This window comes from Peromyscus californicus, unplaced genomic scaffold (genome assembly GCF_007827085.1).
Source record: "Peromyscus californicus insignis strain IS unplaced genomic scaffold, ASM782708v3 Scaffold_4__1_contigs__length_199733344, whole genome shotgun sequence".
NCBI lineage: Eukaryota > Metazoa > Chordata > Mammalia > Rodentia > Cricetidae > Peromyscus > Peromyscus californicus.
In genome coordinates, this window is record NW_026294562.1 from 109817338 (window position 1) to 109838367 (window position 21030).

The 21030-nt window shown below is 43.5% G+C and overlaps 1 protein-coding gene across 3 annotated transcripts in view; it reads right to left on the reverse strand.

Annotated features, from left to right (window-relative positions):
• Rab30 (RAB30, member RAS oncogene family) overlaps window positions 1–21030 on the reverse strand; it is a 103243-nt gene that overhangs the window by 25763 nt on the left and 56450 nt on the right. The window lies entirely within an intron of this gene.

Here is a 21030-nt window from a genome sequence, read left to right on the forward strand (position 1 = left end):
AAGGGGCAATGTCTTGCAGCTCTATTTCCTTGCCCTAGAACAGAGTTACACTTAGTGAATGTCTACTTTGTCGACAGAAAAAGTTCATTAAAGGGCATATTGCTTAGCTGTAGGCATTTGCTTCTCCAATAGTGCTAAGAAGAATATTGCCACTGTGTAACTTAGAGGATCATTAAGATTAAAAATAAACAAGCAAACAAAAAAGAAAACAAAAAGCTTCCCCTAGACCTCGGTACCCTCCAAGCCCGGTTCTTGTGAAGCCAATCATAATCTGAGTGTGTCCTGGGCCTTTCCGCTACCACCTGGAGACATCTGCCCCAAGACCAACACGAGAAAGTGTAAATAACAACTAGAAAGTGAGTAACAAGCTCACACTCAGGAGGCCAAGGCTAGAAGAACTTTGAATTTGAAGCCAAACTAGGCTATATAAGGAGACCGAATCTCAACAAACAAACAAAAATGGTTAAGGAGTAATTCTAGCTAACTGCTGAAGATCATTGTGTCTTAGGCAAAACAGGACAAATACTTCTCTCTGGAAGAAGAAAAAGACAGCGAATCCTGAAGAGGAGGGTTCTTAGGAGGCTGAGGGAAGCATCAGGCTTACTCCTCCCAGGAGACCTAAATGTCAGTGACAAAGGATGGCAGGTGGAGAACCCAACGTGCTGGACCTGTCAGTGAGGTGATTTGTTGTGGGTTTCAATAGTCCTTGGAAGATGACTGACAAACAGACATGCAGCGGCTGCTCACGGGGTTCTGCCTCATCTCACTGGAACTGCGAAGGAAGAACACTTCCCTGTGCGAGCATCTGAGCCCATAAACAATGGCTCCACTGCCTATATGCCTTGCACTACACTTGACCCTTTATGTATATTTCTTCATTTTCAATAGTCCATGGGGCTAATATTGATTAATATTGTATGTAATTTGAACAAACTGAGGTTGAGAGAAACCAAGGCTAGCTCCAAATTCTAACTGCCAGATTTCAAGTTCAAAAGGCATTAGTGATCAAAGACATTCTAACTGTAAAAACCAAAGAGACCAAGGTCCACCTTCTGGCTGTTGTATTTTCTCAGTCTGTGCTTTTGGACAAATGATTTGTCTTCCCCATTGACAAAATGGAGCTCAGAGCACCTATCTCACTGAATTATGTTGGCTGACAAAATCAGAAGTCTTGAGGACAGTACTTGGTGTTGGTAAAGCAAACTCCTTAAGATCATTCACAAGTTTCCTATCATCTACTTTCTGTCTCTATTTCTAGCGTCACATCTCACCACCTCCTTACAACCCTCACAAGGTGCAGTTTTCCCCCCAGAGTCCAAAATACCACAGCTCTGCTTTTCTCCTCAAACCTTTCTGCCTAGACCAAGATCTCATAGCCTCCCATCACCTCCCCCAACCCAGCTAACTTTCACTTCTGCTTCAGATCTCAGCTGAAGCATCACATCCTTTCATGTGTTTTCCTGACCTGAAGGGGGGGCGGGGGCTGGGCCCCTCTGATTTCTACTTTCCTAACGCCTTCTTCCCCTTAGACAATATCAGGCACCATAATTTTACTTCACTATGTCTACCTGTCTACACTCCTCCACCATCACTCAGCATCTCAATGCTGTTTACACACCAGAACTCACAACATGCGCATACTGTGTCTGGCTAACCGTGGTCCTGTAATCAACACCATCATCACCATCTTCTCCACCATTTCCACTATGTCACAATATTAATTACTTAATCTCACAATGGTCCTATGAGGCACTGTTGAAGTTTTAACTTGTCAGATAAAGATATGGAGGCACAAGAAAAGTTAAGTGAGAAAAATATCATGAAGTATCCCTAGATTTAGTTTTGTTTGTTTGGTTGGTTGGTTTTTGTTTTGTTTTGTTTTTTGAGACAGAGTTTCTCTGTGTAGCTTTGCGCCTTTCCTAGATCTCGCTCTGTAGACCAGGTTGGCCTCAAACTCAAAGATCCGCCTGCCTCTGCCTCCCGAGTGCTGGGATTAAAGGCGTGCACCACCATCACCCGGCAATTTAGTTTTATATTCAGCTGAAACTTGATAATTATATTGTCAGTGATTTAAAATATTCCTTTGTTGGGGGAGGGGAGGGGAGGAGAGGAGGGAGGAGAAATCGCAGTTGGGATGTAAAATAAGTAAATAAACTAAAAAAAAAAAATCCTTTATCTCCATCTACTGTTCCTGGTGAGACAAGTTAATGAATGTTTAAGACAAATATAGTATTTCTTTGTGAACACTTTTTTCTCTAAAAACATTTAAGAATGTCATTTTTCTTTGATGGTCCATAGTGTAGCAGATTTAATGTATTCTTAGTTTTGAAATTTTCTAATAAAGTAGGTGTGCAAATCATAAAAAAGAAAGCACTGAGCTCATACAGTTCATAACTAGAGAAACTGATAGTCTAAGTCAACCTTGGCTCAGCTGCCCAGTAGTGACTTTCACCAGGTCTGGTGAATAGGAGAGCACAAGAAAGATGGGATGAGCTGAACAATGCAGGATGGGCACTTTACACACGACTCTTCCCTTTCTATCCCCCTCTAGTTTCAAATTCAAACCCTTTCTTATTGTATCATGCTACCTAAAGCAGAATCAACGCTAAGCTCCTGATAAATCCTAAGGAGATGGTATACCAGTTAAAAAAAAAACAAAAAACAAAAAACCTGCTGTTCCAACTTAAAGGAAGGCACCACACTGGTGAGCCTAGAACTTGGGAGGTGAAGGCAGGAAGACTCAAGTTCAAGGCCAACCTGGTCCACATTGGGAATTCCAGACTAGCTAGCCAGAGCTACATACAGAGACTCTGTCTCAAAAATAAAATTAAAAAGTGAAAAGAAACCTCAGTTCTGAGCACAAAATAGCAGGGAGACCTGAAGCTGTGCAGATCAGGACTCGTCCCTTTCATAAGTCAGAAACTGGAATCATGGGTCTGGGCTGCATCCTTTTCCTGTGCACACGTGATTTGATACATTTTTATTTCTAATTTTTGCCAAATGTCTAAGAAACAAAGCAAGAAGTTCAGAAAAATAAGGGGAGCCAAATACTGAGACCTCAGAAACTAGGCTCTTAAAGGAAGGTTATCAGTGCCCAAATTATACCTTAGATATGAAAGAAAGAGAGAGGCCCAATTACAATCAGTCTGGGATTGCATGATTACCACCTAGACCAAACTACAAAAGTTAAGATACTCTTTCTATAAGAAATTAACTTTAATGCTTTGTTGAATGTTTTTGTGTACATATATTTTAATCCAGAGTCTCACACATGCTGATTATATGATCTACCACTGAACTACACTCCAACCATGAACATTTTGTTAAATGAAACTCAGTAGCAAACAAGTTTGGTCTTTGTACAACTGCAGGCTTTGTGTAGTTAAGACAGGACCATGCACTCCAGGTTACATACTGAGGTGACTGTTCCACTTCTAAGAGAAAACACACTACATCTGTAGGGAAGTCCTTCTGTTTGGGCCATAATGTAAACAGCCCAGGTTTTGTCAATCGCTGTGATGAGACAGTATCCCAGGAGGAGGAACCTCAGAAAGATTAACCAAGCTCTAGAGTGACAATAACAATCACACCTTGTCTACAGAGCAAGTGTGTTGCAAGATGTGCTACTGACCAAGCATATTATAAGAATTGTCCATTCTGCTAACAACAGTAATAATAGCTGGCACTTGAGGCTTATTGTGTCCTGGACCTTCTCCTACATGTATTTACTCACAGGATCCTCAAAACAACGCTATGATGTAGGTACTGTTATCACCTAAGGGCCGCTGTGACTCAAAACAGAATACTGCCACCTCCCGTCTTGTGATTGACAATGTCACTGTCCGAAGTTCAAGACTTTGTGCCCTTTGAACACAGTGGTCTAGAAAGCCCTTGCCACTAAAGCATCAAATCCCTACTGATGGGTCTACACACTGATTCCAGGCCATCCACTGCTGTTCACTATGGCCCCTGCCCCCAGCACACTCTCTTTGGGAGCTAGACTTAGATCCCCCCAAACACCACTCCCATAACTCATTTGGCATTCACCCATATAACTAAGTACCAGGCAGAGGGGGCTGGGAAATAAATAGGAACACTGAGGTGAACTCATGAAATCCCAAATACTATAATTACCACAGTAATTCTAAACAAATGGATATGTCTCATCCAGGCAATGAAGTTGAGAGTTGTATAAAGTTTCCTAATCCAGAAAATTGAGATGATACTGAATTCCCTATCAAGTTGCAGAGTAGTAAGTAAAACACGGGAATGTGTCCCTTTGAGGATATAATCATTGAATGTGTTTGTGTTAATTCTTCTGACAAGTGCAGACACTACAGACAAAAAGGGAAAGGAAATTATCTATAATCCTTTTCTTCTGGGTACAACAAGTTTGTATCTTTATATACACTTTTCTAATTTTTTAACTTACATAGCCTTATGTCTATGTGATGTTTTATTGTCAAATTGTGGATTTAAAAAGCAATGGTATCACAATGTTATAGAAAGGTCTTTGTTGCTGTTGTTATTTTTCCAACCGAACTCATGGTCTGCCGATGGAAATGGCCACCATGAGAGATGAGAGATGCTCAAGACTCGTTCAGTATCATGAGTACTCAAAACCAGAGATTGTGTGTGTTCAAGTGGCCTCACAGTGACACCACTGAGAAATAGTCAGTGGTGTCACCCAACCCAGGAGCTTTAAGCACACTGATATAATTTTTAAAAACAACAGTAAACAGTCAACATTGTTTCACCCTAAATTTAGCAAACATGACATGAGCTGGGAATTCTTTCCTCACGTCAGTCTTCTGTACCAGGAGACATTAGGATGGTCAGCGCTGTTTTACAGAATTTGAAATCAGGACTGCCAGGTAGGGTTGCCAGATATGAGAAAAGAGAATGCAGCAGAGAGCCAAGATAGAACTTAAATTTCAATTTCAGATATTAAGAAGTATGTTTTATTATTTTCACAAACATAATCTAATGTATACCTCCCAACAAATATTGTATGAGACACATGCAAAAACTTTTTGTATGTGGTGACAAGAACGTCGCTCAGGGCCCTGCACATCCCAAGCTGAGCTATTTATGTATATGAATATAAGTGTGACTCAAATGTTATATGGGACATACTTACACTAAAAATGTTGTTTTTCTGAACCTAAAAAGTGACTCAGTATCCTTTATTTTACTACCCAGGAAAGTGTGAATGGGCAGGTCATACTAGAAACAAACCTGTAGGCACAACACTCCCACCCAGAAGCTGAGGAAGAGATGGCTAGGGCATGATAAACCCGAGATCTCTGGCAGATCCAAAAGGACCAAATACAGAATAATGAAGGTAACGAGTAGAATTTCAAGATAGCATTACTAGGCTGGAGTTCTTTAGAAGCAGGAGGAGATTCTAGCAGAGATCAAACTGGTAACCACGTTCTGCAGGTAAGGCCCTCTCTCCTCGATAGCCCCTGAGCAGTGAGGATGTTCCTCCAACCCCAGCCCTCCAGTGTCAGCCTGGCGAAGGCTGAGCAGGTCCATCACCCTGCTGTCCTTAAGGACAAGGACAGTGCTTCAACAACTCCCTCTTCTTTGCTTGACCTGCTACTGTGTTTGATGACTATATATTAAACTGAAAGCTTTTGATCCATCTTTCACTCTAACAAGATTCTGTCCCAGGGAGCTCATTATTGCTTAATTACGAGGATGCAATTACTAACCATTACCATAATCAGTGCTGCAATCTCACTTGCTTTACATCAGATGCTAATTTTGTATTATTGCAAGTTAATTATTCTCCTCAGCCAAAGATGTCAGACACCTACCTGTGCTGGGCTACTCCTCTTGCATCAGGATATAAATTCCAACATTTTGTTATGTAGCCCTTTACAGGTTATGAAATATTTTAACATGTGATCTAATAGGGACCTCTGTCATCTTCATGATCTAGACTGCATCATTCATCAGGTTAGGAAACCAGAGGTTAGATAATGGTGTGACTCACTTTGAGTCACACCAGTGAGTCACAAGGTAACTACTTCAGCCCTGGAGACTTTGTTTTGCCAAAATACAGTATGTTTTCTCAGGTTTCTGGGAATTTAGCTCATGATCTTAACATACTGGGTCAGTTTTCTATATTTTTCCATACAGAATTTTATTTAATCTTTTCAACAGCCCATTAGATAGGTATTATTATTCCCAACATAAAGATAGGAAATCGAGGCTCCCAGAGGTTAATCTGTTAAAAATCATAGAGCTGGGAGATGGCTCAGTGGTTAAGATTACTTTCTGCTCTTCAAGACAACAAAGGTAGATTCTCAGAACCTATCTGCTGGGGTAGCAGATCAGGGGAGGCTGAGCACAGACAACACAGGACACACAATCAACTGCCTATAATTCTAGTTCCAGGGATCCAATGCCCACTTCTGGCCCTTGCAGGCACCTGCGCATAACTGGCATACCTTCACACACACTCTCTCTCTCTCTCTCTCTCTCTCTCTCTCTCTCTCTCACACACACACACACACACACACTTTTCAAAACCTTAAAATCATATAGCTAATGAGTAGAAGGGCATCAACATTCAGCCCAGGTCTTAGCTGTGCGTGGTGGTGCATTCTGGTCCCAGCACTCTAAAGACTAGCCAGACGGATGGTTACAAGTCTGAAGCCAGGGTGGTCTACATATTATATTTGTGAGAGTAGTTATATGAACAAACTAAAAGTCCATTTGCCCAGAAATGGTTATATAAAGCATGGCAACCAGACATCAATGGACCAAATAGCTTCAGACATCTTTCTGTAAAATTTATTAAATGAAGCAAGGTGAGGAAGGGAGAATGGTATATGGAAAGGGGATGGGGGATACAGTTCTACATCTGTATATGCCATAAAATATTTTTGGACTGTTATAAAATAAACTGGCAACAGCAGTTGGCCCTGGAGAGACTGTGAGAGTTAGCTTTCTCTAGACAAGAACATAACCGCCAACTCTCGAATTATACCCTCTTGTCTTCACAAGGAAAAGCAAGACAGTTTTCCTAATACATTGAGAGATGATCCTTTAAAATATCTGCCTGGAGGCTGGGATTATAGCTCTGTCAGTGGAGTGCTTGCCTATGTTCAGGAAGGCCTGAGTTCAATCCCTGTCATGGCTAATCTTGGTTGTCAACCTGACTGCATAGAATCAACTAAAATACAAGCTGCTGGGCACTCCTGGAAGGATTTTCTTGATCGGATTATTGGAAGCTGTCCTCAACGTGGACAGCACCTTCTGGTGGCAGCTGAGTTAAAAGGATAGGAAAGAAGCGTTGCTCTGTGCCTGCTTGCCCTCACTCACTCTTGCTGGCAAGTTCATCTACCCTGATGGCTCAGCACCTCTTCACTGTTATTAGAACCTACTTCTTCGGACTCCAACATCACTGAAGATCAACAGCTCTCCAGGAATCCTCCAGGCCTTTGGTGCCACACTGGCACTGCTGATACACCCAGCTAATGGACTAAGCAACCACCAGACTCTCAGTCTACCAGTTCAGCCTTAGTTGGACTACCTGGATCACATCCTGTAAGCCAATCTAATAAATCCCCTTTTGATATATATATATTGATAAGGCTGGAGAGATGTCTCCGTGGTTAAAAGCACTAAGATGCTCTTCCAAAGGACCCGGGTTCAATTCCCAGCACCCACATGGTGTCTCACAACCATCCATAACTTCAGTTCTAGGAGATCCTATACCCTATTTAACCTTCCAAGGGCACTGGGCACACGTATGGTATTGTTCCTTTAAAGAACCTTGACTAACATAGTCCCCCAAACTGCATAAAACTTGTAATCACAACACTTAAGACGTGGGAGCAGGAATATCAGAAGTTCAAGATCATCCTCAGCTAGGGTGACAGTCAGCTGGGGGATACATAATACACTTTCACCAAAAACAGGGCAGAAGTAACAAGACGGCTCAGCTTGTCACCATGCCTGAGGACCAGAGTTTGATCTCCAGGACCCACAGGGTAGAAGGAAAAAACAAACTCTACAAGATGTCCTCTGGAATCACACACACACACACACACACACACACACACACACACACACACACACACACACACACAAACACACACACACACACACACACACACACACACACACACACACACAAACATGTAACAGAAATTTTAAAAAGAACCTGAGAAATGGTGGTTTGGTAAGAATGTTGGTTGTGCAAGCCTGAGGACCCAAGTTCATACAGCAGCACGTGTGTAAAAAGCTAGACCTGCCACTCATGCCTGAAACCACGGCACTCTGGGGTAGAGACAGGAGGGTCCCTGGGGCTTAAGGTCACCAGACTAGCTTCCAGGACAGTGAGAGACTCTGTCTAAAAGGAAAAGGTTGGTTGCCCCATGTCCCTCTCTAACCTCCACACATGCAAACACGGTCATGAAAATCTATATACCACAAACATACAACTCTTTCTTTGTCTGCCCTACTCTATCCTTTCATGTGACTGGGCTGTAAGGAGGAAATACATATATCCCACCTCATCTCTGGAGGTGCCCTTTCCAGCTCATAGGATGCATCACAACTGTCCCTGTAAAACTGTGCTAAGGTACAGCAGCCTCTAAAAGAAAGATTTGAGCTTTTTTTTAGCTAACATCTCTCAAAAGCAAGCATCTACTATAAGAAGCCAAAGCCAGGATCAAACAAGTTTTTTGACACTAAGAAGAGCAAAGCGCTCACACATTTGTACAGTTTAGGGGTTAATCTGGCTACACTCTGCCATGGCATCCGCACAAAAAGGCCGGGGGAGCTAGTCATGTCTCTCCGCTTTCTAAAGACAGTACTGGAAAGCAAGGGGTGAATCTCCTCGGGCCAGGCTGCACCTAAGTGATGTCACAATGTTCCCGACTCTAAACCAGAGCTGCTGACCTACAAAGAAGCTCTCCAAGTGTAAATCCCTAGCAGGCAAGGCAGGGGCACCTCCCAGGGCTGCCTGGTGTGGGTCCATGCTATAGATTTGAAGTGGGATTAGGAGAGTTCTAATGCAGACCTCAGAATACAGGCCTGGGGATGTAGCTCAGAAGACAGAGTGCTTACCTAGCACACACCAAAGGAAACCTGGGTTTGATACTCAATAGCACATAAAACAGGGCATGTGGTGCTCACATCTGTAATCCCAGGACTTAAGAGATAAAGACAGGAGAATCCAAAGTTCAAAAGCAATGTCTTATACATAGCAAGTTTGAGGCCAGCATAGATTACATGGAGATTCTGTCTTTTTTTTTTTTTAGAAAGGGGGGGGGGCTGGAGAAATGGCTCAGTGGTTAAGAGCACTGGCTACTCTTCCAGAGGTCCTGAGTTCAATTCCCAGCAACCACATGGCGGATAACAACCATCCATAATGAGATCTAGTGCCCTCTTCTGGTCTGCGGGCAGACATACAGGCAGAACACTGTATACACAATAAATTAAAAAAAAAAAAAAAGAATTTCAAAAAAAATTAAAGCCTAATAAAAATGAAAATAAAACAGGCCTAAGGTCTCCACAACATATTTTCAATATTTTCAAAAATAAAAACAAAATATCTTCTTCACATGTTGTATTTTATACTCTTATTTCTTAGAAATAAGAAGTTGATTTGAAATCAAACACATAAGAAAGATAAAAATCAGTCCACAAAATTGCATTTGACCAGCTGGGCAGTGGTGGCGCACGCCTTTAATCCCAGCACTTGGGAGGCAGAGGTGGGCAGATGTCTGTGAGTTCGAGGCCAGCCTGGTCTACAGCTCGAGTTCCAGGACAGGCTCCAAAGCTATACAGTGAAACCCTGTCTCGAAAAACAAAAACAAAAAATTGCATTTGACCGGCGGCGGCATTCAAGCAAGCAAAACTTGCAAACCTCTGACTTGTCTCTCAGTTCTCCTTCCCTTGCACTGTGACAGGCTGGAGAGGCACCAACACTGGGATTTCATTTTCCACCAACAAGCTGGAAGCGGGGGCGGGGAGTGCCGCTTAGAAAAAGTCCTCGGGCCCCCAAGTGGTTAACTCAAGAACTCATTTGTTTCCTGCCATCTGGGGGCAGGTGCTTGATGAGACTTTCATGCACCTGCAAATCCTGGCATTTTGCTTCCTGGGGAAGAGAGAAAAACAGCCCTCCTGCTCATTAATCCTCTCTAAGGCGGGAGCTTCTGTCTGCAAAACATGTTTGCTGAACAGATCTAAAAAAGGTCCTTCCAGCCCCAACTTGCTGTTTCCCGCATTTGTACAGGCAGGCTCCCTCTGTCCTCCATTCCCCAAAGCAATACTATCACCAAAGTCTGGGGTCCGCTCCACAGTCCTCTGGTCTGTGTTCTCCACAGCGAGGCCTGCGTCTAATCTTTTCTCTGCAGAAGCCTTCCTGTGCCAGCTGGATGGCATCCTTACTTCCCTCTTCAGTCTCCTACCTCACCGGCACTGCCACACCCTATCCCACGCCCATCCCCCACTGCCACACCCTGTCTCACTCCCGCCCCTATCCCCCCACCCACATCCACCCCCACCCACCCCTGCACAGGTAATCACACAATGCAGCTAGTCAGTCAGCCCTAGGTCTGAGCCATTACCCAGAATGGGTCCAAGCACTTCCCTCTGCTGTTCCTCCATCCCAGAGGCCAGAGACCCACCAAAGACAGACCTGTCTCCTCCCTGCTGGAAGACCTGCACGTCAGGCTGGACCCTGTTCTCGGCTATTTAGATTCCCTCTTCACTGGATGTAGGAGCAGCATTTAAAAAGAAGGGCCTCCATGCTCTGGGAGACAAATGGATGAGGATAAAACACAGGGATTCTAAGTCTGTCTCCCAAGAACAACTGTTTGCCTAGCATCTAAATACTTTATACACCGGCCCATTCCATTTGTAGAACAGTCCTCTGGGGAAGGAATACTTAAACACCATCGCTATCAATAGGTTTAATAGCTGAAGTGGATAAAGAAAATATAACGCATGCACAGTGCATGAGTTTTAGCCTGCCATAAAGAAGAATAAAAAGTATGACATTTGCAGGAAAATGAAGAGAACTGGAGGTGATCGTGTTAAGCAAAATAAGCCAGACTCAGACAAATATTGCATGCTTCCTCTCACATGCAGAACCTGCATGACACGTGTATACACATATGTACACACATGCGACATCAAAGTATGAGGGGGACCATTTGGGATGCAGAAGACGACTTGTGGGAGGGGGCAGGAAAAGATAACAGAAATGAATATGGTCAAATAAATGAAGTATTCCATAAAACATACATATACTAACGTTTTTTTTCTTTCTATTATTGTGTGTAAGAGAGAGACAGAGAAAGTGGGAGAGAGAACGCACAGGTGCGCATTAGCTACAGCATGTGTGCAGCTCAGAGGACAGCTTTGGGGAGTCAGTTCTTGCCTTCCGACGTTTTGAGGCGGGGATCCCCTCTTGTTTCTGCATACTTCTTGTGCTACATCCCTCAGACTATCTAGCTTGAGAGCTTGAGGGAATTTCCCATCTCCACCTCCCAGCTTTTCACAGGAGTACTGGGATTATACATGCAAATCACATCTGGCTTTTCACATAGGTTCCAGGGACCAAGGTCAGGTTGTCAGGCTTGCCACCATACTGCTTTCACCCATGGAGCCATCTCCCTGGTACCACAAGAAAAAAATTAAGTTTCTACATCTGTAGAGCACTTCTAGATGGCTAAGTGCTTTCTTGTGCACTAATTTATATTTAATTTATCTGTATCCTGGCAAGTTCCTATAGAACAAATAGGGTACAAATTCTCTCGTAACACACACACACACACACACACACATATATGCACATGCGTGTGCACACAGACACACACACACATATATGCACATGCGTGTGCACACAGACACACACACACACACACACACACACACACACACACAGCTTGCCCTAAGCCATATGTCACCTGCAGACTTTCTGTCAGAAATGTATCTGGAACACCCCCTCTCCTCCACCCTTGTCCTGCCTACACCATTGTGGCTCAGGCCTTCAACAGCTCGCATGCAGCAGTCTACAATAGACCTCTAGCCAGGCTCCCGATGACCTATCCACCAAGTATTTTTGCTCAAAGAGCCTACTAATTCTCAGCTTTGTAGATGGGTTGAGTTTAAATTTGACTCTGACCCACATGTACATCTCTCCAATCGCCAAGAACTCAAGCCACCATCACACAGGTTTGTCTCAAATACCTGCTGCCCTTGGGCATTCATCCTTGCCTTTCCCCTCCTTAGCCCAGCCTTCCTCTTGCTGAAGAACTCCATCTTCCCAGATGAAGCTCCCAAGTCCTGCATGCAAAGTCTCTTTCTCCGTATCTCCCCAGCCCTTGTAAAGACAAAGCCCTCTCATCTAGCACACTATAAATATTATCCATTTTTCTTAAATGCAAACCAGAATTCAGTGATCATTACTCAAGAAATGAGAAAAATAAGCTAAAGTCAGAAGTATCTTTCCAGGAGTTCCAGACTTCAAGACATCTAGTTAATCAAGAAGCCCAGCAAAGAGCTGCAAGGCACAGTCAAAGGTCTGTGTGACAGATGGTGATGGGTAAAAATCACCAAGAGATGAAATCTGAGGAAAATTCTGAAGTTAAAAAAAAAAAAAAGTTTTCTGGGAATCTTACCCCAAGAACAAGATGTCTAGGAACCAAAGGCAGTCCAAACCTCTTTTAAGATAATAGATAAATAATTAGCCACTGGCATTTAACCTAGAGAAGTCAAGGATGACATCCAAACATCAACAAACGAGGAACAAGAGCACAGCTCCCCCCAGAACACAGTTTCAATATTCATCAAATGCCTTAACAAGGTCCATCCTCTGACCCTGCAATTCTGCTTCTAGGAATGTTCCCAGGGAATGGTTCCAAGATATGCACAAGGATACACTGATGACAAGTCCATTCCAGCATCACTCGGACGAGGCTCTCAAGATGGAGGGGAGAGTAAACTTATATCCTGCCATACATAAGTAGATACACATTCAGAGAGCAGAATGAATGTGACATGTGTGATGCTTCATATTGACAGGACCTAGGAGCAAAGCCTCTGGGCATGTCTGAGGGAGTATCCAGATTACTTAATTGAGGTGGAAGACCCACCTTGACTATTTAACCAAATCCTGACTGCAGAGGCTACGTGACTGTGGTCTCAGGCTCCTGCTGCCATGACTTCCCCGCTGTGATGGACTGGACCTTAAACTGTAAGCCAAAATAAGGCCTCCATTATCTTCAAGTTACTGCTGTCACATATTATATCACAACACCAAGACAAGTAACTGCTACATCATGAAACAGATCCTTGGGGAAAAGCTTATTTTAAAAATCTTTACCTCAGGCTGGTGGTATTGGGTAGCTAAGGAGGCATTATCAGGTTTGGAGGCCATTGAAGATAGACTTCCCCTTCACTGTGGGCTTTGGACCACACCTCCCACTTCCCCAACAACTCTAAAAAGGGAAATATCACAACTTCCCCCAGTTTAAGATTTAAATTAGGATATGAATGGATAAAGGTTTCAGGGCTTTGGTGAAGTCCACTGAGGGAAAGTCCTGGTCAAAAGAACAGAAGGGTGAGCTCTGCCTCTGGCCCTTGATAGAAAAATGGCATTAGGATCTGTTCCAGAGATGAAAACATTACATGCCATTGTCTCCTCCCTTAAGAGTTAATCCAGCTAGGCTTGTCAATCACCTGCTCAGGAAAGTATTCCTTAGGAAAGCTGATTCATCTGAGGACAAGCTTAGGAGACGAGAAGAATAATTATTCTCTTAGAGATAACGCACTTAGCCTTCCCAGAGCACCCTCCCTCTCAGCAGCCACTTACAGTCTGCCTGCTTTCTGAGTTCTAACTCAAAAAGTGTAACTTCTTATTCTTCTTACTTTTCTTTTGGATACTGGCCAAAGCCTTATTGTGTTTTCCCTGACACTTGGGGCTTTTTCCACTCTTTCTCTGAAATTCCCTTCCCTATTCTGTCATGTAGCTGCTCGTCAACCTCCATTGCCAAACAACTGGCATTCTCAGACCCAGACTCAAAGTTCTCTCTTCCTCTTCTCCATCTCCCTCCTCCTGGCAGCTGCCAAGATTTACAGCTTGCCTACCTGTTTTGTTTGTTTGTTTTCTCCTTTCAAACTTTAATAAAATTGTTCTTGAGCTTTTTTTTTTAGTTCATTTTTTTCTTTTTCCAAGTCAGGGTCTCACCATGTAGCCCTGGCAGTCCTGGAACTCTCTCTGTAGAACAGGCTGGCCTGGAACTCTTAGACATCCACCTGCCTCTGCCTCCTAAAGTCTGAGATTAAAGGCATATGCTACCACTGCCCAGCCTGAGTTCATTTCTAAACTGCTTTATTACCAATATTAAGAACCCAGAAGGGAACCCTGATTTTCCTGGTAATAGCAAGATTAGGAATAACTTTTTTTTTTTGCTTATGCATTTATATATTTCCCATGTTTTCTTCAGAAGATGCCTCCTTGAATAAATAGGACTTATTTAGGGGGAAAAATGGACATTATTAAACTATCATGGGACTCAATGGTGGTAAAAGAAACATACTTGTGGGTACACAAGTACAATGGTAGTGGCCATTCCCATTCACATGGCTCTCCAGAACACCATCTAACCAAAGCCATAGAAGGCACACCTTCCATGCAGGGGCTTCACTGCTGGGAATTCACTTGAAGGGAAGAACTGGACAAACAGAAAATGGTAAATGAACAAACAAATGCTCATTGCCTCTTAGCTGATAGAGCAAAGAACTGGAAGCAATACAGATGTCCAAGGAGAGTTAGTTCATATAGAACACACACCATGCTATGCAGGGCAGCCATTAGAAATGCCAATTATGAAAACCATGTAGAAATATGAAACAATATGAGCAATAGGAAAGAAATGCACAGAGCTGCATTGTTAGGACAGCAGTTATGTATGTGAACAAGGGAATTCGGAATGTAAAACATACTCTGGGTTAAAATTATGGGATTCCAGGCATGTTATGTTTTAAATTTCATCTTCCTTTAAACATCAAATACACATTTCTAATGTGAAGAAACAGGAAAATAAATTGGCAATAGGAGCACAATCACTTCCAGCATACAGCATGCCCCTCCATCTCTTTTTCCTCTTTAGTGGTACACTTAGTCCTATCAGTTGGGAGACAAAGGCTGATGAACTACTCTGTGAGTTTGAGGCCAGTCTACTCTACACAAAGAGTTCCATTCCAGCCAGAGCTACATAGTGAGACTGTCTGGGGAAAAAAAAAATCACACCAGGGAGCTGGAGAGAGCTCAGTAGCTAAAAGCACATACTGTTCTTGCAGAGGACCTGACTGGAAATTGACTTGGTTCCCAGTACCCACATCAGGTGGCTGACAACTGCCTGTAACTCCAGCTCTAGGAGATATGACACCTTCTTCTGGCCTCCAAGGGCACACATATAGTGTACACACCCATACACATAAATAAAAATAAAATAAATCTTTAAAAAATATCAAAATAAAACAAAATGAAGTCAATTTTTAAAAGCTATTTCATAAAATTATTTCAATTTTTAAAAGAATAGGGAACCGAACACAAGTCCTAAATGAAAACATCTTGGTGATTTGTTGCAAGGTCTATAAAGAGGCATCATCTAATGTTTGTTTTTAAGCAAAGAAACAATAAATATGCCAGTGTGACAAAACAGATAGATTGTAGTTGGTTGTCTTTGCCCTTTTAGGGGGCCTGCCACCCAGCTCCCAAATAAATTATACACGTGATTATTATACACAGAGGTTTATTTTTAACTATAAATGCCCAGCCTTAGCATGGCTTGTTTCTTGCCAGCTTTTCTTAACTTTAAATTATCCCATCTACCAAAAGGAAAAGCCTCTGGGCTTTTTCCTTTTCTTACTTCTGTATATCTTACTTTTACTCTTACTCCGTGGCTCACTGTGTGGCTGTGTGGCTGGGTGGCTGGGTGGCTGGGTGGCTGGGTGGCTGGCCCTTAGCTTCCTCCTCACCTATTCTCTTGCTTTTTCTTCTTTTCCTCCCAGATTTCTCCTTCTCTTTATTCTCTCTGCCTGCCAGCCTCACCTATCCTTTCTCCTACCTTGCTATTGGCCATTTAGCTCTTTATTAGACCATCAAGTGGTTTAGACAGGCAAAGTAACACAGCTTCACAGAGTTAAACAAATGCAACATGAAAGAATGCAACACATCTTTGTATCATTAAACAAATGTTCCACAGCATAAACAAATGTAACACATCTTAAAATACTATTCTTCAGCAATAGATTGCTCCATGTGTCTAACACTGCAGAGGACATCTTAGATCGATGTCAGTATCAGTGAGCCAAGAGCAAGAAAGCACTGGTACTAAGGCTGAAGTAGCTGGAGAGCAGAAGGAATTTTACAAGACTCTGAAAGCAGAAAGAGTGCCATAGTAAATGTTCAGATCAGGAAGACCTTGAAGGGAACAGATCCAATTGGTTGTTTGTCCAGAATATTTAACCTCCTGTACATGGCTCATGTCCTTATTCTGTTCTTCCCCTGCTCTGACCTTCACTGAGGCCAAACTCCTCTGCAGGCAGCAGCTGCAGAGGCTTCTCCCCCTGTCCCTCCCCACCCCCTTTCCTCTGCATGCAGTCCATGCTCTGCTCTGGGTCCTAGTGAGAGAACTCTGGGTGTAGTTGTCACAGAGGGGATCCATTTCTGCAGATGCAGTGTGAACCTTCTGTGCTTCCAAACAATGGGTGCCCACAACAGAAACCTACTATTCATCAACTGTCTGCCTATGACACTGCCCTCTGTTCCTATGGAGGAAAGCTGTTTTGTTGGACTGGTTGAGATGCAGTATGTCACCAACAGAGCAATGTCCCTCATGGTCAAGGAGAAACAGAACTTGGCGTTTGCTGCCTGTAATACTGTCTTTAGAAATCAGCCTCTATACAAGATGTAATGTGACTCCACTGCAACCTGCTAATGAACTAATCCTATCCTGTCACTGCAACTTGCAAATCTCCCTCAGGGCTCCCTGCTGCCTTCACAAAGACATCTGTAGAGGAAATGCAATGCCCTGATTGAAAGAGAGAACATTAAATTCAAACTGCCTAAGTCAGGAGCCCATCTCTGTCAAGAGTTAGGTGGCCTTAGGCAAATTTCCTATCCTCTTCGTGACTATTCTATTATTCCTCTGTGTGTGTGTGTGTGTGTGTGTGTGTGTGTGTGTGTGTGTGTGTACACTTTTGTGTGTACTTTTGTGTGCATGCATGTATGCGTGAGTGTACTCACCTACGCATGCATGTGTGGAGGTCAGAGGTTGAGTTCAGATGTCTTCCTCTGTCATTTCCCACCTTATTTTTTGAGACAAGGATTCTAACTAAACCTGGAGCATGGTGTTTGTCTAGGCTAGTTGGCCAACATGGCCCCAAGATCTGCCTGTCTGCCAGCAACCCTTGCCCCAGGCTGGAGTTACAGGAGCACATCACCATGCCTGGCCTCTTCGGCTGGAGATCCAAACTCAGGTTCTCATTTTCACACAACAAGCACTTTATTCACTGAGCCATCCCACCCTGCCCTGGTACCTAAGTTCCTTTATTTGTAAATAAGCATTATAATGATACCTACCTGTAACTATGCCTACCAAAGAGCCTGGCATTCCAGAAATGCTCAGGCAAAGTACAGAGCTGTGCCATTATTATTATGGCCAGATTTCCTAGCGTGTGCCAATTTCCTAGCAGGGCATACAAGACCCAGCCCCTGCACAGCGCTCTGGTTTTGTTTCCTGCGATGTCAATGCCATAGCTGTGACTGGGATCCCAAGTTGGAGTAGGCTCCTAGAGTCTGGGCCAACGTGGGCTCATCCCACCACACATTTAGTCATGGGGCATTTTCTGCTTGTTGACTACTAAGGAAGATCTCTGAAGTCCCCTCCTTGGGGCAATTAGTCACCCCTCTTTTGTGCCTCCTCCCTGTTCTACAGGAACATGTTCATATGTTTCTTGGTTTACTACCCATTTCCTCCACTAGGCCTTACGACAGGGGCCCCTGTGAATTTCTAGTTGTATCTTCAAAACCCGGCACTCCAATAGACTCTAAGCAAATATTTACTCAGAAAACAGGGGGAAGAAAGGTGACCAGTATTCACAAAAGCCAAGGATGCTATTCAAAGAAAGTAACCACCAGGATGAGGATGTCAAACCCTCAGACACCTTGATTCAAATGCAAGGTAATTGGCAAAGATCATATAACTGAAAAAGAAAATGTGAATTTCCCAGGAGGAAGCCACTCCGTGTTACAATGTGTGTCTGTGCACTGGGGGGAGGGGACAGAAGTGACAGAAACTGGTTCTAACTTAGCCGCTGCTGACCACTTAGTGAACAGTGCTTCGTAAAACCTTTCTTCAGGAAAATAAAAACAAACAACAGCAGCAACAACAACACACACAGAGTGTAACAGGAAGCCATCTGAGGCAATGGTTAAGAAAGATGACATGTGCCAGGTGGTGGTGACGCACACCTTTAACCCCAGCACTTGGGAGGCAGAGCAAGGCAGATTTCTGAGTTTAAGGCCAGCTTGCTCTACAAAGAGAGCTCTAGAACAACCAGTGCCTCATAGAGAAACCCTGTCTCCGACGGAAGAAAGAAAGAAAGAGAGACAGGGAGAGAAGAAGGAGGCAGGGAGGGAGGGAGGGAGGGAGGGAGGAGGGAGGGAGGAAGGAAGACAGACAGACAGACAGACCAATAGTCAGACAGATGGACGGACAACACAGGTCTGAAGAGATAAGAGGACTTGCTGCTCTTGCAGAGGACCCAGGTTCAGTTCACAGTACCTATGTGACAGCTCACAAAAGTCTGTAACTCCAGTTCCATGGAATCCAATGCCCTCATCCGGCCTCTGCAGGCATCAGACACACACGTGGCCCACATACACACATATGCAGGTAAACACTCATACACACAAGGTAAGTGCTTGCCATGAAACATCAGGGCCTAAGTCTGATTCTCAGAGCCCATATAAATAAGCCAGGCATGGCAACTCGGGTTTACAATCCAAGCACTGAGAAGCAGAGAGGGGAGGATTCTCAGAGCCTGCTGACCAGACCGTCGACTTCGTGAGCGAGCTCCAGGCCAATAAAAGACTCTCTCACAAACTAGGTGAAGGGGCTGGAAAGATGGCTCAGCAGTTAAGAACATTTGCTGCTCTCGCAGAGAGACCCAGCTTCGATTCCCAGCACCCACATGATGGCTCACAACTGACTATCCCACATGTTGTACACATAAAGTCATACAGGCAAACACACATCCATATAAAAAAAATAAAAATAAGACGTGATTGAGGACAACACAGGTGTTGACCTCAGACCTCTACAGACATGCATGCATATCTACCCACAAAAAGGGCACAAAATCAATCAATAAATACATACATGCATACACACACACACACAGAGACACACAAAGACACACACACAAACATATATATATATATATATATATATATATATATATATACACATATATACATATACCTAAAAGAAGTAGCCTTAGATTTGACATGGAAGCTACTGAGTAAGAGAGACAGGGATAGTTCTGGTGGAACAGTGGGAGATGATTAGTTGAGGACAAAGAACAAAGCCAAACCTACAGGCAACTTGGAAGTCTGTATCAGAAATGAGACATAGAAAGTTAGAGCTGGCGATAGGGCTATCATATCATATGCTTTTAATTAAGAAAGGAATTTACTTCGGAAAGTTTAAGAGATAACATTAGGCCGAGCAGTGATTGGTGCACATCTTTAGTCCAGTACTAAGGAGGTAGAGGCAGGGAGATAATCAAGTTCCAGGACAGCCAGGGATACACAGAGAAACCCTGTCGAGAGAGAGAGAGAGAGAGAGAGAGAGAGAGAGAGAGAGAGAGAGAGAGAGAGAGAGAGAGAAGATTAGGAAAGTAGGGAAGTTCTTAGGAACTCTGTGGAGTTGGCTTCTTCCTGGATTCCTGGTGAAGAAACACTGGAGCACGTCTACTTGGCACTGAGAAGTCGCCATGTCAGAGTAGATTTAATGAGAGTGGAAGGAAGGACAGAGCTACAAATTGCAAAGGCCTTATAGGAAAACTTAAAAGTCAGTAATGTCCCCATGGTTAAAAAAATAAAACTAAACTGGTATCAGAGGAGCTAGGTCTGCTCTGAGCCCCCAGCGCATCCCCTTGTGGCCACACCATCACTATCATCTCTAATGCACACAGAGGGTTCTCTGGAAAGATGCCAAGCCCCGGTTCTGAAGATAACCACAACAAAGCTGAGCAAGCCAACGAAAACATACATCCCCTTCTTGCATCTCTGTGAGCAAGCTCTGTTCTTCATTACAGACTGAATTTGCTTTCAAATGTCATTGATGTTTGCAATATGTCAGGGGTTCCACTAACTGTGGGACCCTTGCTGGTGTTGTTGCCTTTTTATGTTCAGAGTACAGTTGTTGAGACAATGGAGACACAGGAAAACCACATTTCCATGTCAGTAGAAAAACTAAGGAATTAACTCTCCAGTGCTTAACAAAGCATCAGAAAGGCTTTTTAATGCCAGTGTACCTTCAACAAGACTAGGATAGAAATGAAAGTACATGACACTTTGGAAGTTTTCTTTGCTAGTTTCCTTAGGTTGCAAGTGGCCACATGTTCTAGGAAGTGGCCTTTCATCAGTAGCTCTTTTCATACGTGACCTGCTTATCACATGGCAGCACAATGCTACTCTGCCTAGCTGCATCGTTCTATAGCTTACCATTGCCTGTTCCAGTCTATTCCTGCTTTCAGGGCAATGGAGAGCCATCTCCCTCAGAGTCCTCCTGGCCTCTCCTCTGAAATTTCGTCGTCAGACCAGGTTATGTGAACCACAGACCTTTAGCTCTTGATCATATCAAATCTTAAAACTATTCTCTGGTTCAAGTGTCAGAGTGGGAGAAAGAGAGCTTCAGGAAATCCAAGACACTACTGGCCACTGTTAACAGGAGCCATGGCCTAGTAGTGGATTCAGATGGATTG